Source organism: Hyperolius riggenbachi, chromosome 7 (genome assembly GCF_040937935.1).
Source record: "Hyperolius riggenbachi isolate aHypRig1 chromosome 7, aHypRig1.pri, whole genome shotgun sequence".
NCBI classification, from domain to species: Eukaryota; Metazoa; Chordata; class Amphibia; order Anura; family Hyperoliidae; genus Hyperolius; species Hyperolius riggenbachi.
The window spans coordinates 91,232,361-91,258,663 of NC_090652.1; the positions used below are offsets into that span (position 1 = coordinate 91,232,361).

Consider the following 26,303-nt stretch of genomic DNA (forward strand, 5'->3'; position numbering starts at 1 on the left):
CTGAACTTCATCCCAATCAGTAGCTGATACCCCCTTTCCCATGAGAAATCTTTACCTTTTCTCGAATAGATCATCAAGGGGGTCTGTATGGCTGATATTGTGATGAAGCCCCTCCCACTGTGTGATGTCAGGACCTGACAGTTTCCTATCTGTAAACCTTGTGTCAGTGTGGGAAATAACAGCTATTTCCAACTGCCAAGCAACCAGTGTCTTCCTCTCTGCATATGTATATCTATAAAAAAATTATCCATACCCCTGGTAAATTTTAACTCAGTTACTTTTATTCAACCAGCAAGTAATTTTTTGACAGGAAATGACACAGGTGTCTACCAAAAGATAATAAGACGATGTACAAGAGGAATTATAACAGCTTTTATTTACATTTGAGCAAAAAGTGTTCAGTCCAAAATTACTCATACCCTTCTCAATAATCAATAGAAATGCCTTTATTAACTATTACAGCAATCAAACGCTTCCTATAATTGCATATCTCCACGTGTATTTTTTCCCATTCATCTTTAGCAATGAGCTTCAAATCTTTCAGGTTGGAGGGTCTTCTTGCCATCACTCTGATCTTTAGCTCCCTCCACCGATTCTCAATTGGATTCAAGTGAGGACTCTGGCTGGGCCACTCCAAAACTTAATGTTGTTGTCTGCTAACCATTTCTTCACCACTTTTGCTGTGTGTTTTGGGTCATAGTCACCAATGTCCTTTGGTGGCCAAGGCCTAGTTTCTTTGCAGACTACCTGATGTTGTCGTTGAGAATCCTCATGTATAACTCTGTTTTCATGGTGCTGTCTACTGTGATTAGGTTCCCTGGTCCATTGGCTGAAAAAACAACCCTGAAGCATTAGGTTCCTACCACCATGTTTGACAGTGGGGATGGTGTTCTTTGGGTTGAAGGCTTCTCCTTTTTTACGCCAAATGAAGGAAACATCATTGTGACCAAACAATTAAATTTTTGTTTCTCAGAAGACCAGCAGTCTTCTTCTTTGTCCAGATGTCCATTTACAAAGGCCAAGCGAGCTTTTGTGTGCCTTACCTGGAGAAGTGGTGTCCTCCTTGTTCTACGTCAGTGGAACCCAGCAGTGTGCAGTGTCTGTTGGATTGTCTGCCTTGAGACATTGCCACCAGCAGAGCCCAAATTCACCAGGGTGGCCTTGGTGGTGATCCTTGTATTCTTTATCACCTCTCTCACTATCCTCCTGACCAGCACAGGTGTCACTTTTGGCTTCCGACCACGTCCTCTGAGTTTTTTCACAGTGCAAAACATTTTGTATTTTTTTAATAAGATTTTGCACTGTGGCCACTGAAACTGGAAAACATTTAGAAATGGCCTTGTAGCCCTTTCCTGACTTGTGAGCAGCCACAATGCGCAGCCGCATGTCCTCACTGAGCTCCTTTGTCTTAGTCACGACTGTCCACAAACCAACTGCAGAGAGCTGCTGCTTTTCATCTGTTGAATTGATTAAAACAGCTGTTCTCAATTAGTCAGGGTAATTAGGATGCTTTAGAACAGCTTGGACTACTTGGAATGGTATAGAACGTTGGATTTTCCCACAGACTGTGACAGTTTGTGAAGGGTATGAATAAATATGGACTGGACACATTGTGCTCAAATGTAAATAAAACATGAGAAATGTTTTTTTTCCCCACAATAATGCCTCCTGTACATTCTCTTATGTCAGGGTTTCAGATATTAAGAATTAATAAAAAATTATAAGTTGATTAAAAACATAATGTCCCTTAAAAAATATAACCTTATATGATTGTATGGTTTATTATAGATATTAGCAAGTGTATCCTGATTTATATTATATATTCATGCATGTTTGATTAATCATATGGCTTACAAGAAATAGATCTTTTATATTATAATTTTATAAAATTTAAAGTTGTATAGCCAATTTAAAGCTGAGTAGTGAAATTCCGAGAACATGGTTTAGTGACAGACTGTTGAATCAGAAAGATTTTCCTCTGTCTGAAGAATGTTTACTGGAGTAATAATCTGAAACTTTAGGTAAATCTTAAAAGTTTACTCTGCCTTGGACAATATTGAAATCCCAGAGTCTTTGTTTACAGTCCAAGGGGCAGCAAGCTGGCCAGAGACAGCTTGGAGTTAGAAGGTGGACTGAGATAGAATTTCATATAATCTTATTAGGGATTCTATATATGTATGTCATTATGTATAGCATGCCATATATAGTAATAAGCATTATTTCATATTTTATTTAGTTAAATGCATAGTATTAAGAAAATCTACTCAATACCAAATGTAGCAGATCATTCTGAGATTTGCTACAGAGCTGCGATGTTTTAGTTTTAATGTTTAACTCCTAGGCCAGACACCCAAGAACCATAATTTATGAGTTGACCAAACATTGGGGAAATTCCAGCTAAGTTTGTAAAGGCTTATGAAGTGGCCAGTTTCATCTGGTTGTATATGATAAAGGCCCTTTTTTATTTACTGAAGAAATGGACCATTCTTCCAATCTAATGAAATGCTAACAAATAATAAGCTCTTTAGATTAGGAAGAGTTCAAAGTTTTAATGTCTTTATATGCTCCCAGAACGTAAGATGAAAGTGCCCCCTGGTGAAAAACTATACATCCAGAAATAAAAAAAATGTTGGTATCAAAATGATCTTCAAATTGATATTCAAATGGGCTAGTTAATTTTAAACTTGTAGTCACACCTTTCAGTTCTTGATTGGGTCCAGTTGACCTGGGGGCTGAGTTATAAGTTAAGGGGCCCATACACTTAGCCGATTTTCAGCCGATCGATCAAAATCTATCGATTTGCGGCCGATTTCGATCGATTTTAATCGATCTGACATGTTGGAAAAATTAGGCTTATCTCTTCAGATGGCTTATCATTTTGCATTGGACCTAATGGAAATCTGATGGCAAAAAAATGCCATCAGATCAATTTTCAATAGATTTCATACTGAAATCTATTGGAAATCTGTTCCTAGTAAAAAATGTTCCTAAACACATCAGATAGATCAGAAAATCTATCTGCTGCTAATCTAACGAGTGTATGGCTATCTTTATTAGTTAGAGGCAGGGGCGTAGGAATAGGCCCTGCAGCCCCTGCGCCCGCGGGGGGGCCCGGCCCCCCCCCTGGGGCCCGCTTGGGGCCGTTTTGTGGGTGCTGGAGGGGTGGCAGCATGAGGGGAAAGCCTTGCCCACAGTCGGCGGGGAGAGGGGTAGTTCCCCCCTCTCCCTCACCTCGGGGCTCTCCCCTCTGCGCTCCCCTCCAGCTCGTAAGTGTCTGTGGGGCTGTGGTGGGCAGCGAGCGGCGGGCAGATACATACCTGCTTCCGTGCGTTCCATCGGAGACTTCTCCCTCTAGCGGCTGACGTCACTTCCCGCTCAGAAAATCTGCAGGGGGGCCCGGTGGGGCCTAGTTACGCCCCTGGTTAGAGGGGTATAAATTAAGAGTGCATGAGACACTCTACACACACTCTCTAAAGACACTCTCTCTAAGGAAAATACACTCTCATCCTCTGAATGGAAAGAAGGGATTCCAGACCCTCACGCCCTACAAGCCTTGAGGCAACTCCCACCTAAAAAGTCATATTATTGGTAATTATACATTTTAATTATATCAAAGCCAATTAAGTTAGGGGCTTGGATTTTTAGTGATTCTTTGCCTTGTATAGAATACCCTGAACATGTGACCTTACTGGAATTGCAACTAGGAATATCTGTGTTTGATTTGGGTTCATTTTTCTCTACATTTTTTATTAATGTATTCTTTTTTTTCCAAGCTTGTAACTTGATAGGGAGATAGAGATTAGTTGATATAAAAGTTTCATTTACAGATCAGGTCATAATTTAATATCTTTTCCTTTCCTTTAAAATTAGATATTTTATAAAATAAGAGTTTACAGCAAAGTAAAATAGATACTATTCTTGTTTACATATTAAGATATTTTTAGATTAGCTAGATCTGCTTCCATATTTTTCCCTTGTTAGATTGTGCATTATCACTAAGCCTTGCAAGTAAGATAAAATGTATGCCATCTTATGGTTGCACAGCCTATTGTGATTGATTTTATTGGTTAATATCTGTGGTCAGCTTTGCTCTGAAGTTTATAATCAGCTTATCTAGAGAAGTACTTTGTGGTTATTAATATTTGGTGGTTATTGTTTGATTCCTATTATTTGATTTATAAATATTATGACAACTTGTGTATTTAATAAATTATTTTAAAAATAAGTCAGTTGTCCTGACTTTTCACTCTTTGTACCAGTAGCTTGAGAAACTTGCTATAAGGACTTAAGGTTGGGCGTTTAATATAGTAATATTATTTTTGTAGGAGGCCTTAGTGTTTGATTTTATACATCCGGTTATAGTTTATATGACCGCATCGTATAAAAACGCCTGACACTTATCTTTTGGGAGACATGTCATTTCCCATTAAAAATTACTTGCTGGTTGAATAAAAGTAACTAAGTCAACATTTGCCAGGGGTATGAATAATTATGGGCAGCACTGTACATGGCAAATAGCAATAATTTCTTGATTTCTGTTCTATTTTTTCAATTCTCACTTTGCAATGTATTGATCTATTTTTTTCCCCTTTTCGCTAAAGTTCCTCTTTAAACTTGTGAGGGTTCAGGCCAGCCACCCAGCCGAGGGAAGAAATGAAACCTCAGTCAAGAAGCATACTAATAGTCACAGCCAGAGGATCCAGAACCAAGCCTCTGAAACAACCGCTTAGCAAGGTCAGTGGTGGCAGATGTGAGTCATAACCCAGAAGCAGAGGACGCAACAACAACATGCACAGCTATTTTAAAGCGGAATGAAACCCAGCATTTCTTCTTTGCTCTAATAGATTATTTACAGCATATTATATACAACCAGAATTTTTTCTTACTAGAACAGCGTTCAAAGGGTTATACACAGGACTTAAAAGTTAAGTGCAGAGAAATCTGGACGCATCCGAAGTTGTAGATAATGTTATCTTGTGTTTAACCACTTCTCTACCACAGGTTTTTTCCCCTTCAAAAGCTCTTCCCATTCATTCGGTAATAACTTTATCACTAATTATCACACTGAAATGATCTATACATTATTTTTTTGCGGGAAAAACTAGGCTTTCTTTGGGCAGTACTTTATGCTAAGAATTATTTTATTTTATATGCATTTGACAGGGAAGAAGAAGAAAAAAATGAGAAAAAATCACAACTTCTCAGCTTTCAGCCATTGTAGTTTAAAAATAAAATGTGCTATTGTAGATAAAACAGACACATTTTATTTGCCCATTTGTCCCGGTTATTACAATGTTTAAATTGTGTCCCTAGTACAAAGTATGGCGATAATATTTAATTTTGGGTTAGGGGTGAAGGAGTTTCAAAAATAATGAAAATGTATTTAATTTATCTATGGTAAGTGAATAATGGTGTATTTGAAAGTAGTTTTACTTTTTGGCCACAAGATGGTGCTATACGTACTCAGTTTTCTAAAAATAGAAAACAGAACCAAATATTTACATGTGTTTATAGGTGTTTGTAAACAAGGACGTAGAAAAGCGTGGCAGAAGTTGCTAAGTGGTTAATTGTATCAAGTGAGGAATGTAAATAAACTCTTCTCCTACACTGCCGGGTCCCCTGAACAAAGTCACACAATTTAGAAAGCATTTCTGCTTGTTAGAACATGAATAAAGCAGTTATACATAAAATGCAAAGTCAGCTTTCAGAGCAAAACAAGTGTACGTATCATTTCTAAATGAATACTAATACTTATGCACAAAAGCAAATAGAATAACCGTATGGCACATAAAAAGTAGGAAAACATGTTTTTATTGAGTATTATGTCAGGGTTTTATACCGCTTTAAAGAAATACTGTGAACAGATTCAGTTAGTCATAAATAAGCTTAAATAGGCCCATATCCAACAATCATTCAATCACTCAATGATTAGAAATCGATTGAGGCGTAGTGACTGGTCTGTCGCTTTGTACCACTTCATCCCAGCAGATTTTTGTTAATGACACAGGAGAGCATCTAGTAATCTAGTTACCACACAACTTTAAATACTAAGCACAAACAGAGAGCACAGTACCCAAAATGCCCCCCCCCCCACCTTACCCACTTTCTTCCTAGGTCACAGGCAAATGCAACTCCTTTGTCTCTTTACCCCTTTCTCAGCAGGCACCGGGGGCTATGTAATCAAACTGTTTTGTTAAAGAGAATCTGTATTGTTAAAATCGCACAAAAGTAAACATACCAGTGCGTTAGGGGACATCTCCTATTACCCTCTGTCACAATTTCGCCGCTCCTCGCCGCATTAAAATTGGTTAAAAACAGTTTTAAAAAGTTTGTTTATAAACACACAAAATGGCCACCAAAACAGGAAGTAGGTTGATGTACAGTATGTCCACACATAGAAAATACATTCATACACAAGCAGGCTGTATACACCCTTCCTTTTGAATCTCAAGAGATCATTTGTGTGTTTCTTTCCCCCTGCAGCTATCTTCCACTGAAGTGTCAGGCTGTTTCTTCCTGCAGAGTGCAGACAGCTGTGCCTGTATGTAATTCCTCAGTATGTGAAAGCCCAGCCAGCTCAGAGGAGGATTTATCCAGCTTGTAAAAGATAAGAGAGAAGAGAAAAGCTGCCCTAATCTAAATAATACACAGGCAGTGTGCATAGAGGGGCCTGGAGGAGGGAAATGCATCACAGAACCACAACACTGAAGAACTTGGCAGCCTTCCAGACACAGGCTGACAAGTCTGACAAGAGAGAGATAAGTTGATTTATTACAGAGATGGTGATAGTAGAACGTGCTGCAGTAAGCCAGAACACATTAAAATAGCTTTTGGAACTTGTAGGATGATAAAAAACAGGATGCAATTTTTGTTACAGAGTCTCTTTAAAGAGAAACTCCAACCTAGAATTGAACTTTATCCCAATCAGTAGCTGATACCCCCTTTTACATGAGAAATATAATGTTCTTCACAAACAGACCATCAGGGGGCGCTGTATGACTGATTTTGTGCTGAAAGCCCTCCCACAAGAAGCTCTGAGTACCGCGGTACTCTGGGCAAACTGCCACAATGTAACAATGTGCACAGACAGGAATTAGCTGTTTACAGAGACACCTGTTTACAGCTGTCTCTAACAGCCAAAACAGCTAGGAGCAGCTACATAACCTGCCCACAGTAAAAATGTCACCATGTAATAAATGTCAGAATGTAAATCGGGGAGAGGAAATATTTTACAATGGGCAAACACTGACTAAATCATTTATACATAATTATGGTAAAAAATGAAGCACTTTTTTTACTACATTATTTTCACTGGAGTTCCTCTTTAACATATCTGCTGCCACCATGTCCACTGCTGGGTGTAACACTGGACCTAACTTGCAGCAGAGAGAAGCAGCTAGATAGCATACTGGAAAGACTGTGGCCTGTGATGTAAGGTTTGAGCCTTTGACGTGTGTTTCAGGAGCGTAACTAGAAATCACTGGGCCCCCCTGCAAAACTTTGGATGCCCCCCCCCCTTCCCCCTCACTTTCTGCGCAGGTAAACTGAAACCCAATGTTATTCATTTGGCTAGTGCACACTTCAATGTGTTTTCCCCATGCAGATAAAAACAGACAGCAGTAAAGCACTGCATGCATTGTCTCTGTCAATTACATTAGCTTCTGTGATAAAATATGCATGCTCTCACACATACAGAAACAGATGGTGTGCAGAAAACTGACAGACGAGTGTGCTTCCAGCCTCTGCTTATTACACTCACTCTGTCCATCTCTGATGGAGCAGGACTGGCTCTGCAGACTTCTTCAGCATCACTACAGTACACAGCATTTGGGGAGGAATAGAGAGGTTGGGGGCTGGGTGTTGTACACAAGACCCTACTGCACACTGAATAGGGACTATCAGCAAAACTTTGAATGATTCTTTATCAGTGGCTAAGCAGATGCAGTCATTAAAACAATTGTGCAGAGAGCAGAAAATGTTTCCTCTCCCTGACCTTAATTGTCAGTCTCTCAGGACAGGGAAAAGAAACTTCTCTCCGCACGGGGCCCCCTGCAGCTTCTGGGCCCCCCTGCGGCTGCGTCCCTTGCAGGGTCTATTGTTATGCCCCTGCAGTGTTTGAATCCTGGTTCAAGCCAGTAGGTAACGTAGTAAGGAGTCTTTGAGTAATGCTCTTGGCTGGGAAGGAGACAGGCGACACCTTTTATACTTTTAACCTTGATGTTGGCCAGCACACGCGTGCATTTTGATTTCAGGGTACCTATGTTCTGGGCCCCGTATGTAAGTGCTCTATTTATGTATTATTTGGTTTGATACTTTTTAGAATAGTAATAATTCCAGTATTTGTATAGCGCCTTTCTCCTGTCAGACTCAAAGCACTTGCAAGGCAGCCACTAGAGCGCACTTAGTAGGCAGTGGCAGTGTTAGGGAGTCTTGCCCAAGAACTCCTACAGAAATAGTTGTAGGCTTACTGAATAGAAAGAGAGATTCTTTAGTATTGCTGCTTGTTGTCGTTTATAATATACCTTCCATACCATATTTCGAATGGAGGAGGACATCATATTCTTGAGCTTGGAGGATCAACCTGACCACCTGGGGATAACATGCCTTTCCTACAACCTTATAACGTGGGCTGTATGAGGCTGGCAAGCCTTATTCCTTTGTTTAATGTCGGGATGCACATCTAAGTGTTCAAAACTGTGATAGTTTGGCATGGTGACAATGTTTACCGTATATTCGGGCGTATAAGACGACTTTTTAACCCCTGAAAATCTTCTGAAAAGTGGGGGGTCGTCTTATACGCCGGGTGTCAGGCGCCGAGTGTACGTTCTTGTGCCAGGCAGAGCTTTAAATGACGTACCGGGTATGCAGCCAGGGTGGAAAGGTCTGTTTGTAAAATCTGTTTCAATTCAAAGTTTACTGCAATCCCGGATAACATCTTGCCAACAGCCGCTCGTGTGGATAGCAGGGCAGCTTCCTGGTTCGGGGGTCACCTGACTGTGACGTGTGCGCTCACGCTGAAAGAGATTGCCGGAGGTGGAACACACTGAGTAGTGGAGCGCATACGTCAGTCAGGTGACCCCCGAACCAGGAAGCTGCCCTGCTATCCACACGAGCGGCTGTTGGCAAGATGTTATCCGGGATTGCAGTAAACTTTGAATTGAAACAGATTTTGCAAACTGACCTTTCCGCCATGGCTGCATACCCGGTACGTCATTTAAAGCTCTGCCTGGCACAAGAACGTACACTCGGCGCCTGACACCCAGTGCGACCCAGATGGATCTTTCCCCTGACTGCAGCACCCGGTATGTAATGTAGAGCTCTGCCTGGCACAATGTACTATAGGCATAGCAAGCTTTGCCAGTTCTTAAAAAGCACAGCCCGATTTCTTTTCCCTCCCCTGGATAATTGCAGCACCCACCAGTAATGCCAGTACTATGTTCTTATTTTCATTTTGATGTGAGGTGCAGAGGATGTATACAGGGGTGGGCCAGGAGGATGGAGGCGGCATGTTTTGAAGAGGGGTAGTCTTATACAGCGAGTATATCCCCAACTCTATATTTTAACTGGAAAAGTTGGGGGGTCGTCTTATACGCCCAGTCGTCTTATACGCCGGAATATACGGTACTTTCTTTGATCTGCGCTGACTCATTTACCGAATTTCTGAACTTTGGATGCTGTTCTCTCTTAGCTGCGGTCACCTATTGCTACTCATTCTGATCTTTTTGTGGTAAATGCTCTTGACTGCCTGTGTAGAGCACCCTGAGAGTGGCTGCAGCTCTGAAGCGCTTTGAGTCTTCCGGGAGAAAAGTGTGACGTAAATATTATATGTCTTGTGTGAAATAAATAGAAATGCCTATATGCTTATGTTTCTCTATCACTAGCATCACAGTTTTTTACTAGCCACTAAGCAGCAGTGTTGAATGGATATAAACGAAAGTGTCAGCTTTTCAGTGTATGAAACCCCCGGTACCTGAGGGTATGGGAAAACAAAGGTGAATCCAGGGTCTTGGTGGGGTAGTGGCAGAGAGTGTTACATAACTGCGGTTATCCTTCAAAGCGGATCCGAGATAAAAACTAACTATAACAAGTAACTTGTCTATATATCTTATCTAAAGTTTAGATAGTTTTACATAGCAAATCTAGCTGCAAACAGCTTCAACAGTTTATGATTATTTATTCCTGTGATACAATGAGAGCAGCCATGTTCTGTTTGTCACATTACACACAGGCAAGCTGATCTGCATCTCCAGTCCTCAGCCTGTGAAAATTTCACTCTCCTCTCCTCCTCCCTCTGCCTTTGAAATCTCTGGCTAGTAACTTCCTCCTTCTCCTGCCCAGACTGAGCTTCCATAAGACCTTGCCACTAAGGCTCAGAGTGCCAAGGCACTCTGGAGAACCTGTGGGCGAGGCTTGTTTAGTTTATAGGGAATTAGAGTATTAAAACAAAGCAAAAAAAGTATTTGGCTTGAGGAATGCCCTTTAAAGTATATGGAAGAAACACAATTATGCAATGAGTAAAAGCTTATCTCGGATCTACTTTAAATTACAATTTCCCTTTCCTTTCTAACGTTCATCTGAACATAGCCTAAGGCAAAGGCTCCCATGGATGACCTTACTTACCCTGCTGAGCTAAGCTGTGCAGGATTCAGACTGCTAGACAGCTGCTTCTATTGATTATGTCTGTTTCTGGCGTGTAAGTTGTAATGTAAAACAATATTTTTCGTTTATAGCTTGTAAAGGAAAATGTAGTGCTAAATAGGTTGAATAAATGGAAATTAAATGGCAAAATACCGTCTATAACAACAAACGAATTCTGAAATGAAACCTCAAATAGCGTCTACAACAAAAAACGATATTTACACTTGTATTGAGCATAGTAATACAATGGTAGATTTTACAAGTATTTTACTGAAATTATACCTAACTCTAGGCTCACACAGATCTCTCCCTATCCCTAACCCCTAGACCCCGCCTTTGTGTAAATATACATAATTTAATAATGTGTATATAATATTACATATATTGTGCTGTAACTATACCTAACCCTACTCTCACACAGAACCCTCCCTGTACCTATCCCTAACCCCTAGATCCCCCTGGTGGTGCCTAACCCTAACCACCCCCCTGGTGGTGTATATTGTACTGTAACTATACCTAACCCTACTCTCATACAGAACCCTCCCTGTACCTATCCCTAACCCCTAGACCCCCCCCCCCTGGTGGTGCCTAACCCTAAGACCCCCCTGGTGGTGCCTAATCCTAAGACCCCCCTGGTGGTGCCTAACCCTAAGACTCCCCTGGTGGTGCCTAACCCTAAGACCCTCCTGGTGGTGCCTAACCCTAAGACCCCCCTGGTGGTGCCTAATTCTAACCACCCCCTGGTGCTGCCTAACCCTAAGACCCCCCTGGTGGTGGCTAACTCTAAAACCCCCCTGGAGGTGCCTAACCCTTTCCACCCCCTGGGGGTGCCTAACCCTAAATCTCCCCTGGTGGTGCCTAACCCTAACCATCCCCCTGGTGGTGCCTAACCCTAACCATCCCCACTGCACAAACACCCTTACACACATATAAACAATAATATATTTAATCCTTAAAATACTTCACTATAAAGAACAGGAATAGAATAATTTATATATTTGTAATAGAATAAATAGCCTTAAAATCACGTACACATTAATAATATTATAAATAGAAAAAGGTATATCTATATAATAGAATAGATAGCCTTACAATCACGAACGCATTAAAAAATCTTAAAATAACGGTAATGTTAAAAACGATATATTAGTAAGTTAATAAAACTATAATCTACGCATTACAAGTGTAAAGAAACAAAGTTAATACCAAAAGCGATGTATTTCTAATAGAACAAGGTTGAAAACGATATTTAAGCATTATACGTATAAAAACAAATTTTAAATGATAAAATAAGTGTAAACGAAAATTTACTTGTTACAGCCCTGAAAGCGAAATTTAAAAACGGAAAAATAAGTAAAAGCTACTATAAGCGAAATTTCCAAATGAACAAAATAAGTAAACCACAAAGTTAAAACGAACTTGTAAACGATATTTGTAATAAACCTTGTTCTGTAAACGAAAACTTTTGTTAACACGATCCCTGCAACCGCTGTTTCTCAGGCGCCCAAATTTCCTCTCGGGCGCCCAATAGCCGATATTTTGCATTGCAGTCTATGGCGGCAAGCTTTTTGTCCACTAGCCATATGCGCCTTTTTTTTTACTGCTTCCCTGTTTCTGTAGTTGACTGCTGAGCCTGCTGAATGTCGAGGGCACATAGGTGACAGCACATAGGGGGTCAGGTGACAAACCTGGTCTGGGAGATTTAGAAGTTCAAAGACTATAGCCACGTGAGGACTTAATACTAGGTCTGCAGTACAGCTGTAATGCATAAACTGCATCGGAAAGGCTTGTTTCTGCTTCTCTGGATGTTGTTGTTTTTTTAACCTCTAAATACTGCATTGATTAAATAAATGATCTTTACAGAAACATTCTTGGGTTTGTTTGTTCATTGATTGCTCTTGTAGACAGTAAAAGCCTTCAAGACATACACAGTAGGCTTTAATAGCAAAGAAAACATAGTGGTAATTTATATAACAGCATAAACAAAGGGGGGTGTCAGTTTAAAGCGGATTTAGGCTCATATTATACATTTTTGCTTAAAGTGGTACAACACATTTCTTCTTTGCTCTAATGGTATAATACCAACCACCAGAAAATCAATTGGTAGCTAAACATAAATACTGTATATATAAATATAGCAGCTATGCAATAAATTACAACATCAGCTTTCAAAGCAGATAAACTGTATTTTGGGAACTTGTAACTTGTAAACAGACAATTACTTGTGCACCAAATATGATAACTGTATAGGTAATAAAAAGTAGGAAAACACCTTTTTATTATAGTTATGAAAAACAAAAATTTGCTTTCCTAAAACAGAAAGAATTTGCGATAATTCAGGTTGGAGTGAGCTCGAGAAGTCTCCCAGAGCACCACTGCTGAATATATGCAAATTAACCATTGTACCCTTAGAAGCTAAACACACCTCCAGAACCGCTGGATTGCAATGATGTGTCAGCTTGTTAAATTGTACAGAGCCATAATAATCCAACATGCATACAGACTGTTTCGGATTGTTTGATCCTCATCAGTGCATGGCATGGATTAATTTGGCTTTATGGAGTAGGGCTTGTAAACCGAGAGGTACAGACTAACCAGCAAGCTCATGGTGACCCAGAACTCATTGGAGTGTGTAAGGGACTACAATGGTCCTAAAAGCCCCCTTACTAAGATGTTAAGAAAAACAAAAATTTGCTTTCCTAAAACAGAAAGAATTTGCGATAATTCAGGTTGGAGTGAGCTCGAGATGTCTCCCAGAGCACCACTGCTGAATATATGCAAATTAACCATTGTACCCTTAGAAGCTAAACACACCTCCAGAACCGCTGGATTGCAATGATGTGTCAGCTTGTTAAATTGTACAGAGCCATAATAATCCAACATGCATACAGACTGTTTCGGATTGTTTGATCCTCATCAGTGCATGACATGGATTAATTTGGCTCTATGGAGTAGGGCTTGTAAACCGAGAGGTACAGACTAACCAGCAAGCTCATGGTGACCCAGAACTCATTGGAGTGTGTAAGGGACTACAATGGTCCTAAAAGCCCCCTTACTAAGATGTTAAGAAAAACAAAAATTTGCTTTCCTAAAACAGAAAGAATTTGCGATAATTCAGGTTGGAGTGAGCTCGAGATGTTATTATAGTTATGTCAGAGTTGAATCCCGCTTTAGGGCTAGTTCACAGTGCTCAGTTGTGTTGCAGAAGACTTCTTCATGTCAAATCATTGCCCATACAATTCTATGGGTCTGGTCACAGTACCGCGTTGTAAATGATCGCGTTATTCTAACTCTCGCTGCATGCAGGCTTTGTATTAAAGTCTATGTCCAGCCTCCATTGCAGTTCACACTCATAATGTGTGCATTATGCAACTGGCCTAGCCTACAAAAAACCCAAGGTGAGAGTTTTATGGATGCGGCCATATTTATTTCCTTTTTAAGCAATACCAGTTGCCTGGCCTCAAATACTTTCAACCATAGAGCCTGAACAAGAATGCAGCATAGCAGGTGTTCCTGGCATTGTCAGATCTGACAAGATTAGTTGCATGCTTGTTTCTGGTGTACTTCAGACACTGCTGCAGTCAAATAGATCAGCAGGGCTGCCAGGCAACTGGTATTGGTTAAAAGGAAACAAATATCTCACCTCGGGTTCACCACTTAAGGACCGCAGGAGTATTGTATGATCTGTGCTGGGTGGGCTCTTTAGCCCCCAGCACAGATCGCGTGGCAGGCAGGGCGATCAGACTTCCCCTCTTTTTCCCCACTAGGGGGATGTCCTGCTGGGGGGTCTGATCGCCACAGGCTTTGTGTGGTTAGCGGGGGGGCTCCTCAAAGCCCCCCTCCGCAGCGCTATTCCCCCCTCCCTCTCCTTCCCTCCCTATACTCCTTACTAGGGGCGGCACAGGACGGCGATCCGTCCTGTAACGCCTCTGATAGGCTTCAGCCTATCAGATGCCGGCGATCCCCGGCCAATAAGAGGCCGGGGATTGCTGATCTCCTTTACGGCGCTGCTGTTACAGCAGCGCCGTATGCTGTAAACACCGGGGATTTCTTCCCCGGGTGTTTACATTTAGCCTGCGAGCCGCGATCGAAGGCTTGCAGGCTGTTCACGGAGACTCCCTCCATGAACTGACATGGAACGTTTCCATGGAGATACCACTGCGACCAGCCGCCGCCTATCGGCGTTGGCTGGTCGTTAAGTGGTTAAGGCCCTATTTTGATTGCCAACTAAGTAATCCTATCTCACTGGTTTTATATCTCACTGACTGTCTTTGTTAAGCACTGTAAGGTTGGACATTGTACTGGTTAAGGGCACCATTGTTTGTGTAGGAGAGCAGGATTTGAATCCTATCTGGAACCGGTACCTAACCAGTAATTAGTTTATGGGAGAGACTTCCTAACACTCAAAGATGTCCTACTTAATGTGCATTAAAGCGGACCTGAACTCAAATATTCCTCTCTGCTTTAAAAGATAAACAGCATAATAAACTTAAAAAAACCATTTTATTACAGCTGATAGAAATCCTGCAATAAATCTGCAGTGTGTCTACTTCCTCCTTTCATGGAAGCAAACATAGTGTTAACATCCTGTGTTTACAAATAAGCTGCTCTGCTGAGGCTGCCGAGATTGCTGTGCTTAAATAGCTGAGAGATCAAATTACAGTGTTGATTAGTCACAGTTGGGGGGGGGGAATTAGGCATGCTAAACTATCTAAATACATACAGGGAGCATTTCTCTCTCTTTTCCTTCTGTCCTGTGCAAGAGTTCAGCTCCACTTTGTGGCCACAGCTCTCAAACGCTTTGAGTCGAACAGGAAAAAAGTGCTATACATATGTGAGAATTTCATGAAATATTAATACCCTGAAATCCGATCAGCAATGCAGCAGTGTGCTCAGGCCCCTATACTGGATTATATACTGCACTGGGTGAGTAAAGTATAAATATTACTGGGTACCTCACAACACTATGAGCTTAAATTCAGCCTAATCCTAGAGAATTTGAAGGAGGGGGTAGAATCATACCTCTGAGGATAGAGGCAATAGATAAATGTATTGAGATCGGCACTAGATTGCACGGTGGCAATGGGGATTTACAGTGTAGTGGTCGTGCCTCCAGACCACATAGACAATAGTAACAGACCAAGGAGTAGAAAGAATCCCGTATGGAATTTTGCCTCTGAAGAAGCAGGTCTTTGACTTGCGAAAAGGCTGTCAGGCCATTCATACTGTATTTGATGTCAAGTGTATTGGGATGTATATGAAGGTCACGGTGATTGCCTCTGCTGGAGTTGGTGCCTGGATTCTTTCTACTCCTTGGTTTGTTACCTCTGAGGATAGTAGACAGAGCACTTATAAAGAAAATTAATATCATGCTAACATTTTTATATGGGTTCAGAGACACTTCCGTTGCTCTGCCACCAAGACTCTCTTTACAGGGTGATTTCATGTATGGTTGCACTAACTCACTGGCTCCAGCCTGCTGATCACCTGACACCTAACGGATAAACAGTAACCAACACAACTGTCATCTTCGTGTTTACCATTTATCTGCATCAGTGTTTTACTTCAGCTTACATCTGGAAATATGCCTGAAGAAGGGGACTAGATCCCAGAAAGCTTGCATCATTTAACTCTATTAGTTAGCCATTAAAAGGTATTATTTCTTACAAAACGTTGTTTTTTTTCTACCTATATAATTTGTTTGGCTAACACGGTACAGAAACTTTTTTGCTACTATTTACAGGGTGAAAAAACCCCAAAGTAACCACTTCTTTATTCTGGAATGATAGGTGCTGCTGACTGTTCTGTAACTCCAAACTGAAGACCGCAATATGTTTATAGCCCCACTTTAAAGGAATAAACTGAGGAGAACAGTTTTGGTAAATGCACGCTGGTGCTATTAGCAATCTGTTACACAACCAGCAGAAAGATTTGAAGCCGCTATAATAAGATCTCCAAGCACTTTAGCTGGTATCACTTTGGAGGGAGGGTATCTTTTTTTTATAATACGTAAAGACTAATTATCAATAAGAATATGATTATAAATAAGATTTGCAACATCATTAAAATAGCAGAACATTCTTTTCAACTACCATCTACGATTCAGCACTTGATTTCCTGCTACCATCTAATGTGATACCGGTGAGTTGTAGTAGCCCTCTCTCCTTTTCTTGATTATTCAAATAATACATGGGAATGATTGTCCAATGGTTCCTCTATGTGGAAGTGGGAAATGTGGGCGCCCGCTAATGGCGGAAGACTGGGCGCCACAATAGGGGCCCGTTGTAAAAATCAGCATGCAGGGAACATTTGGGCGCCCGCTGCGCCCAATAAATAGGGTTATCTTCACAACAGAATCAGAGCAAGATAATCTCAAAAATACATCTCCTTAGGGCAATGATAATACTAGTATCCATACAAAGAAAGTATTGCCTGAATAGGGACTTAGTATATCTCGAATAAGCCAACAACACTATGGGGTAATGAAATATAATGTAATCTTTATTGAAACATTCTCTAGACAATTAAAACAATAAAAACAATTAAAAACTCTCCTGGCTCTGATTGTAATCAGAACATCCATAATGGTGCTTGGAGAAAATGCTCAATGTGATAAAATTATGTGAATATACAACAATATAAACAGATACAAATTATGCAAAATAACAGTAAACAATGTGAAAAATACTGTAAACAATAAACAATTTAAATCTTCAAAAGTGACAGATGCAATCACACAATCATTGTATATCAGTGGACCATAGACTCCAAGCGGGAAACTGTGCCCTAAACAACCTCTAAGTCAGGGCTGCCCAATAGGTCGATCGCGATCTACCGGTAGATCGCGACCGCCTTCTCGGTAGATCGCGGCCTCTTGGCCGCGTCTCATTAAATTTTGTGGCCAGCAGCATGTTTAGCTGCCGGCCAATAAGAATGCAGGGGAGAAGACGCGGCGAGCAGAGAGGGAGGAGAGAGGCGGCGCGGCCGCTACGTCATGGCTGGGGGCGGCGCCGGGCAGCCTGCAACGTACGTGCTGGTAACATGCCTGGCGCCGCCCCCAGCCATGATGTAGCGGCTGCGCCGCCTCTCTCCTCCCTCTCTCCTCGCCGCGTCTTGCCGTCTTCTCCCCGACATTCTTATTGGCCAGCGGCCTGCCTGCCGGAGGTTCCAGGAGTCCAGAGGACCCTGGCTAACCTACGCTGCAGGTACATATACCTGGCTAAGCTACACTGAGGGCCCCTATACCTGGCTAAGCTACACTGGGGGCCCCTATACCTGGCTAACCTACACTGGGGGCCCATATGCCAGGCTAACCTACACTGGGGGCCCATATGCCAGGCTAACCTACACTGGGGGCCCCTATACCTGGCTAACCTACACTGGGGGCCCCTATACCTGGCTAACCTACACTGGGGGCCCATATGCCAGGCTAACCTACACTGGGGGCCCATATGCCAGGCTAACCTACACTGGGGGCCCCTATACCTGGCTAACCTACACTGGGGGCCCATATGCCTGGCTAACCTACACTGGGGGCCCATATGCCTGGCTAACCTACACTGGGGGCCCATATGCCTACACTGAGGGCCCATATGCCTGGCTAACATACACTGGGGGCCCATATGCCTGGCTAACATACACTGGGGGCCCATATGCCTGGCTAACATACACTGGGGGCCCATATGCCTGGCTAACATACACTGGGGGCCCATATGCCTGGCTAACATACACTGGGGGCCCATATGCCTGGCTAACATACACTGGGGGCCCATATGCCTGGCTAACCTACACTGGGGGCCCATATGCCTGGCTAACCTACACTGGGGGCCCATATGCCTGGCTAACCTACACTGGGGGCCCATATGCCTGGCTAACCTACACTGGGGGCCCATATGCCTGGTTAACCTACACTGGGGGCCCATATGCCTACACTGAGGGCCCATATGCCTGGCTAACCTACACTGGGGGCCCATATGCCTGGCTAACCTACACTGGGGGCCCATATGCCTGGCTAACCTACACTGGGGGCCCATATGCCTGGCTAACCTACACTGGGGGCCCATATGCCTGGCTAACCTATACTGAGGGCCCATATACCTGGCTAACCTACACTGGGGGCCCATATGCCTGGCTAGCCTACACTGGGGGCCCATATACCTGGCAAACCTATACTGAGGGCACGTAACCTATGCTGCAGGCACATATACCTGGCTAACCTGCGGGGGGGTGCTTAGCATTTGGGACATTGGTAGATATCCTGGCCTCGGCAAATTTTTAAAGTAGCTCGCGAGCCGAAAAAGTGTGGGCACCCCTGCTCTAAGTAATATATGGCGAACTAATAAAGTGCAATACTTATGTGACAAGGTATAGAGGAGGACTGATTACCGGAAAGAGGAAGACCAGTACCAGGCGGGAGACGGAGAGTCAGCCTAAGGGGCTCACAGCTAGACCAACTGCTTCTGAGGAGTTTTTATTGATTTAATTGTGTAGAGAATGTTTCAATAAAGATTACATTATATTTCATTACCTCATAGTATTGCTGGCTTATTCGAGATATACTAAGTCCCTATTCAGGCAATACTTTCTCTGTATGGACAATAAATAGGGTTAGGCGTGAGGTAAGAATGGTTAAAGTTAGGCGCTTGGGGGGGGGGGGGGGAGTTGGGCAGCACTGGGGTTACGGTTAGGCATCAGCAGTGGGGAGGGTTCAGTGTGAATCTAGGCTTAGGTTTAACTATAGTAAAATATTGGTATTTAATACAGTTATTTTACTATCAGGATTTCTGGACACCCTTTTTCGACGTACGCCCCCTATACACCTTTCTGGCACAACCCCATGTTAAAGGATTTCTTGACTGTCCCAGAATGAAAAGTATAGGTGGATCATAGTCTAATAATGTGTAGGACATTACTACATTTAATTAGATTAAAATAGCAAAACATTAAAAGTACGATGTGAGTTTCCAAACTTCATATTCTTCTGATACCTGCAGCTTTGCTTCAATTTACAGACACAATTATTTATAAATCACCAGTTCTGATTTCTTCTACTAAAATAACATGTAAAGATAACATGTACAAAGTAAAAATAACATGTACAAAGTAATTTTTATATAAGGTGGTATACCAACTATATTGGGCACTACTGATTGGAAATACTGTAATTCTAGACAAACTTAAACACATATAGGAAGGGGAAGTAGCCAATAAGCAGAAGAAATGATGGGAAAAGGGCAAAGTAGCCACTAGATTTTACTTACAGTATCAGCTCAATTTAAACTGTTTAACCCCTTTACTACTGATGGTTTTTTTCCCTTCTGTACAGAGAAAATTTTCAACTTTCAGCGCTCCTTCCGTTCATTCGCCTTTAACTTTATTACTACTAATCACAACGAAACGATCTATACCTTGTATTGTTTAACCACCAATTAGGCTTTCTTTGGGTGGTACATTTTGCTAAGAATAATTTTATTCTAAATGCATTTTAATGGGAAAAATAAGAAAAAAATGGGAAAAAAAATCATTATTTCCCAATTAAAACCTACACATTTTATTTGCTAATTTGTCCTGGTTATTGCAACATTTACAATATTTCACCAGTGCAATGTATGGTGCCAATATTTTATTTGGAAATAAAGGTACATTTTTTCAGTTTTGCGTCCGTCAATATTTACAAGCCCCTGATTTAAAAAAATAACAGTAATATACCCTCTAGACATACATATTTTAAAAAAAAAGTTCAGTCCCTAAGGTAACTATTAATGTTTTGGGTTTTTTTTGTCTTTTTTTTTATGCAAACATTTTATTTGGGTAATTAACACGAAGTATTAGCAACAGCAGACAAGTTGCGAGTGATTCAGCTTGGCTTATGAAGCAGAGGAGACCCCTCCGGCACGCCTACTCCTCTCAGCCAATGAGGAGCGGCGAGCGTCTCCGTCAGCTGACGCGCCTCCTCCCTGCATAAAGGTCCTGTCTGTGCGCACGCGACAATGCAACCCTATGTGCGGCTGACAAACCCGTCCTCGGCGTTCTGAGCACTTTGTGATTTGAAAAGCTCTGGCTAATGTAATGCTATGGGTGTGATCCCACTTGAGGGATGTGATTTTATAAAAATCCCCCATAGCATTGCATTAGCAAGAACTTTTTCAAATCACTAGCACTTAGAAAAAGCTTCTAGTAGGTTTGAACCCTAAAAGTGGAATGAGGTGAAGAGACAAATTACGGTAATATTTGACCAAATTCTTGGAGACTTTCATATCATTTAGGCTAAATATAAGGATTAGCTGCATTACCAGTACAAAGTTCAGCCAGCATTTGTGATGGTGTAGGGGTGCACTGGCACACATGGGGCCATATGCAATTGACTTTTTCTCCTGAGTTTTCTCCTAGGAGATATATTTTCATCTTCTATTTAAAAGAAGTTTCCAGTACTTTTCAACAAAAAAAGTACCAAAAAGTAAATGATAAAGTACAATCAAAATTATTTTGAGTATTTTCTTGCTTTCTGGTGGCTTAAAAGGTATTTTATTGACAAGTTTAAAAATACCACCTAGGAAAAAACTCTGGAGAAAAAGTTTATTGCATATGGACCACCATGGTCCATATGCAATAAACGTTTTCTCCAGAGTTTTTACACATCTGGGAACAATAATTACAAGTGTTAGAGCAAGATATGCTGCCAGCCACATGACGTCTTCATCAGGGAAGGTCTTGATTCTTTAATACGACAATGCCAAAACACATTCTGCACCTATTACGACAGCATCATTCCATAGTCAAAGAATCCAGGGGCCATATGCAATTCGCTTTTTCACCTGAGTTTTCTACTAGGTGATAATTTTACACTTTTCAATAAAATGCCTTTTAAGCCACCAGAAAGCAAGAAAATACTCGAAACATTTTTCATAGTACTTTTTTCACCTACTGTTCGGTACTGTAGCGATTGGTATCAGCAAACAGATGTCTGATTATTGAGTGATCTGCAGTATCACTAATAATCCAGACACTATACCTGATTATGTAGTGATCTGCAGAATCACCAATAATACAAGTATAGCAACACACAGAAGGTATACAAGTATAGTGCTTGGTGCAACAGTAGTACTTGATAGATTAGCTATACCTCACCAGAGGAGCTGGTGGGTACTATCAGTACAGATCAGGGCTCTCTGGTGGGGAGGCGAGGTCAGACAGGCAAGGTCGGCAACAGACAGGTAGTGACAGTACAGAATCAGAAAGCAATAGGAAGGTGGTTATACAGGCAAAGTCAGCAACGGGATCAGATGGGTAGAAGTACAGAGACAGTAAACGAGAGAGAGGTCAGAAGCAATATGCCGTAGCTGCTTGTGTATGAGCGGCTCCATGGCATGGCCGCAAGAAGAGGGGCGTGGTCACGTTGTGCAGTAGGGCCCTGGGCAGAGGACTGAAGCACAGCGTGGGAAGCCTCTGGTCTTACATCTACTTAGGTAAGTATTTGCTTTTTGACACCTCAGGTTCTCTTTGAGCTATGTACACCCTGGGGATCAATGTCAACTACAATCTTATCCGATTGCTTTGGGTGACATTTTTTTCCTGGCCAGTGTAGAGATAAGCACAGTTATGCACAGTTAATGCGCAATGTTTACATGTAAAAATGTATTTTTACCTTTATAAAATCCATTGTACAACTTTGCCCTGCACCTTTTATTTCTCACTGATCAAAATATCTAACTACATTCTGTTACAATTTTCTTCAGAGCCGAGGAAAATAAACCAACACTAACTTGTGAGTAACCAGCACCACCTTGTGGTAAGTTGAAAAAATAAAAACGCTAACAGTTGTAACTGAAGAATGATTTTATTGTGGGTTCAAAGCCGCTTTAACAGCCCATTTTGTTCTGAGGAGATGGTAGAAGAGAGGACTAGCAGGAGATGTCCCGCTGCAGCTCAGAGTGAGAACTACATGAATGGTCAGCTGTACACCCACCGACAATCAAAGTTTTACACAGTTTTAGGCCCTGCCCCTGAGTATCTGAATTAACTGTTGCAACTGCACTGCACTACGCAGTATTTAAAACAGGGCTGTGGAATCAGTACAAATCATCCCACTCCAACTCCTCAGTTTATGAAACCTCCTACCCCAAGTACCCAAAAATTGCTCCAACTCATTGACTCTGACTCCACAACCCTGATTTAATAATTTCACCATTCCCAGAGTCCTCCCTAAAACCTTTGGTACCACAGCTTTCTGCCATGTAGTTGCTACCTGTGGCTGGACAAGTCATTCTCTCTCCTCTTCAGCTCAGTGTAGCCACATGCTTGGCAGTCAATCACCATGCGGCTCACTGAACTGGAGAGGAAGACCTGCCCTGCCGCTGGGAGCAGGTCATTTCTACGCTCCTCTGCTGCCGCTCTGCATTTGCTCACACTGGGCCCCTTATCCCTCAGGCCCCCCCTGCGATGGCGAGGGTTGCAGGTGCTATCGTTACGCCCCCGTGAATAAGGCAAGTCAAAGTTATCTACAGAAAGATCACTGTCACCCAGAAAACTCTCAGCTGTAATCTCCTGTGTATAGGCAGAGTCCCTTGCCCCAATCTACCAGATTAAAAGATTATTTTTCTCACATAAGTACTATTCTTTTGTCTGCTGTTCTCAAGCAAGCACCAAATACATGCAGGGAAACAGCAGAGGAAAGAAACAAAAATTAAAACAAAAAAAAGAAGCATTATTATTCTCCACCCCCTCTGCCCCCTGGAGGCTGATGCACAGACTACAGTAGCTGGGGACACACAATGTCACCAAAGCGAAAATGTCACAGCACTTACCGGGAACGAGCGGCAATGACTGCAATCTGTGCCTGTAATCAAGAGCCTTTCTATTCAGATAATACAATCAGACGCCGTCAGTGAAACAAGAGTTGCGGAACGGGAAGCTGGAACATGCGGCTAACACCTCCTCATCAGCCATTTTCTTCACAGGCTGGCCTTTTGTCTGGGCATAATTGTACATAAACGCTGCTGACTCCACTTCCTGCCTTTTATTGTTTCTGAAAGAACAATATAACCTCCCGTAACAAAGTAAACATATTTTTTCTCCGTATCGAACGAAGCACCTGTCACCGACTCTCTGCAGCCACTGTGATTGGCTCCAAGAATTACAGAATTCAATGATAACGGCCATAAGTGGGAGATGGATGGGGCTATGATTAAAAAAAAAACACAAAAGTAAACAATTAAAAATATCAGCAGTTTCCTTCTCACCGAGGAGCTCTTCTTGTTTCTTTGATTTTATCTTCTTCTCTCTTTTTCTTCTGTCTTTGTCTTTCTTTTTCTTACATCTTTTTTATTTTATTCTAGCAGTCATTTCCTTGTATTTGATAATACAGCAAAGTCCCCTTTATCCAGAATTCAGGCAACCGGAAGTCTCAACTAAACGGCATGCATGAGGGATAATGGGGAGGGGGACCTCTTTTTTTTTTAGGAGCTTTCTGTGGGTGCTGGCAGGTTTTTAAAGAGGAGCTGTCAGCCATAGTATCTCAGAAAAAACACATATATAAGTAGATAAATACATGCTCTACTTATAGAACATATGTATTGCACTGTCCATGTTTTGATTTTGGTGATTTTTCTATAGTAAAAAAGGAGAAAATCTTTCTTAGGATTCTCCATTTTAACTGTGTCTAGCTTAAAGCCAATCCTGATGTCATTTCCTCCCTTACTCTCCTCTGCCTGATTGTGTACGCATTGCCCGCTCTCCTCCCAGTCTTCAGACACTCCCACCCAGCTCTGCAATAGAAAGTGCATTGTCTCAGCAAGATAAATATTGGCCAATCAGAGAGAAACAGGCGTGGGAGGGGAAAACAGGAGGGAAAGAGGCTTCAGCCAATCAGGCTGCATTAGTTAAGTCTGAGGTTAAAGTAAAGAAGCAAAAAAAAGACAACCCAGCATGCCCTGCAACTTCTTTTGTGCGGCAATGTACCAAATTAGAGTCAGGTAAACCGGGAATTATCATTTATACACAAGAAAAGTAATAGTGATTTTTAACTTTTGGATTGCCTGGTTAGCATCCTTATTACTTGTTTACCAGATAAAAATTAAGAATTGACTTTTAATTTTATGCCCGACCGTTACACTTTAAATACTTACCGAGCCTTCCAGCGATGGCTAGCAGTTTCCCTGAACCTCCTCGAGGGCTCCTAGCGGTTTCCAGCATCTGTGTACAGAAGCCGGAGTGTCACATGACCTGATGCGGGTCAGCTGACACTCCAGCTTTCATGCACTGGGGAAGCCGGAAAGCCGCTCCGAGCCTGCAGTGAGATAGAGGGAAACTGCCAGAGATCTCTGGAGCCTCGGTAAGTTTTTCAGGGGAGAGTTTGGCACTATTTCAGCCAGTTGCTCAAGCAACCAGCAAGCACATGTATCCGGCATCAGGCGATCCCCGCCGGTGCTGTATACCGGGGACTTTGCTGCAATATAGTAAATATGCAACCCGATTATGGTGTGAGACTTTATGTTTAAGTGATGATGCCGATCGGCTTGGATAAAGAGAGTGATACCTAGATACTGTAGGTCAATAATCTTTTCTTTCTATTTTAATGGGTGGAGATTTTGGGGGTCTTTCTGCATACAGGCAGTCCTCTAATTACAAACAGGCTACGATCTGGGAGTGTATGTAAGTTGAGTCCCGTGTTAAACATGACGAAACGTGGATAAATTATTTACATTCAGTGAAATTACACTATAAACTCTGGATTTGGACATATACAGTAGTGTAAACAATGTTTTTGTTTTTGGGTAGTTTTCAATTTGTTTTAGGGAGGGTTTACACATTATTAGAATTCACATCTAGTGAAAATCAATGCAGCATAGGTTTGTACATCGCATGTAATTTACCATTGACTTTTACTCAGTATCCTAAGACAGCGCCCATGGCAAATACTAAATTTGCCCTCCCCCCCCCCCCCCCGCACACACACACAGACACACAGACAGATACACACACACACCTACAATCAACAGCATCCTGTCTAACCTTTTGGACAGGGTAACCCCTTCATGCATTCAGAACGCACACACAAATACCAGAATGTAACAGTCACTATGAATTAGGCTATCCTTCTGATCCTCTGCCTCTAATACTTTAATGCAGGAATCATACTTGACTGTTTTCATACGCGTTTTCTGCACAAAAGAACTCCTGTTAATCAAAGGGCTAGTTCACACTTAATGTGTTTTTCTTGCAAAGAAAAAAAAACTGACATTCTGCATGATAATTCTGCTCATTTTGTCAGTTTTCTGTATCAATTACATTAGCTGTTGTGAAAAAAACGCACATGTTTTTCTGCGTAGAAACTTGGTGTGCAGAAAATGTACGCAGAAAAACACGAGCTCAAAACTGAAAGACAAGTGTGATCCCTGCCTAAGCCATAGACCGTGAACAAGCATGAAGATCAAATGTCTGACACATCTGACAAGATTAGCTGCATGTTTGTTTCAGGTGTGTGATTTAGACCCTAGTGACCAGAGAGATCAGCAGGACTTCCAGGCAACTGGTATTGTTTAAAAGGAAATAAATATGGCAGCCACCACTCTCATATGAATGAATGCAATGAAACATTTGCAGTGACGATTATAACATAATAAAAGCCTGACAACCTATTAAATATCAGTAGATAGTACTGAGCTAGA

General features: G+C 41.8%; 1 long non-coding RNA gene across 2 annotated transcripts in view; it reads left to right on the plus strand.

Moving 5' to 3' along the window:
* Positions 1-243: 243 nt before the first annotated feature.
* Positions 244-26,303, plus strand: part of LOC137524451 (uncharacterized) — a 214,824-nt gene continuing 188,764 nt past the window's right edge. Inside the window, exons 1-3 of one of the 2 annotated variants that reach the window (XR_011022692.1) lie at positions 244-258; positions 4,602-4,734; positions 22,374-22,426. This is a non-coding gene — a long non-coding RNA (uncharacterized lncRNA). Of the gene's footprint in view, positions 259-4,601; positions 4,735-16,182; positions 16,292-22,373; positions 22,427-26,303 lie in introns of those variants that run through there. The other variant, XR_011022689.1, reaches the window with a different exon arrangement.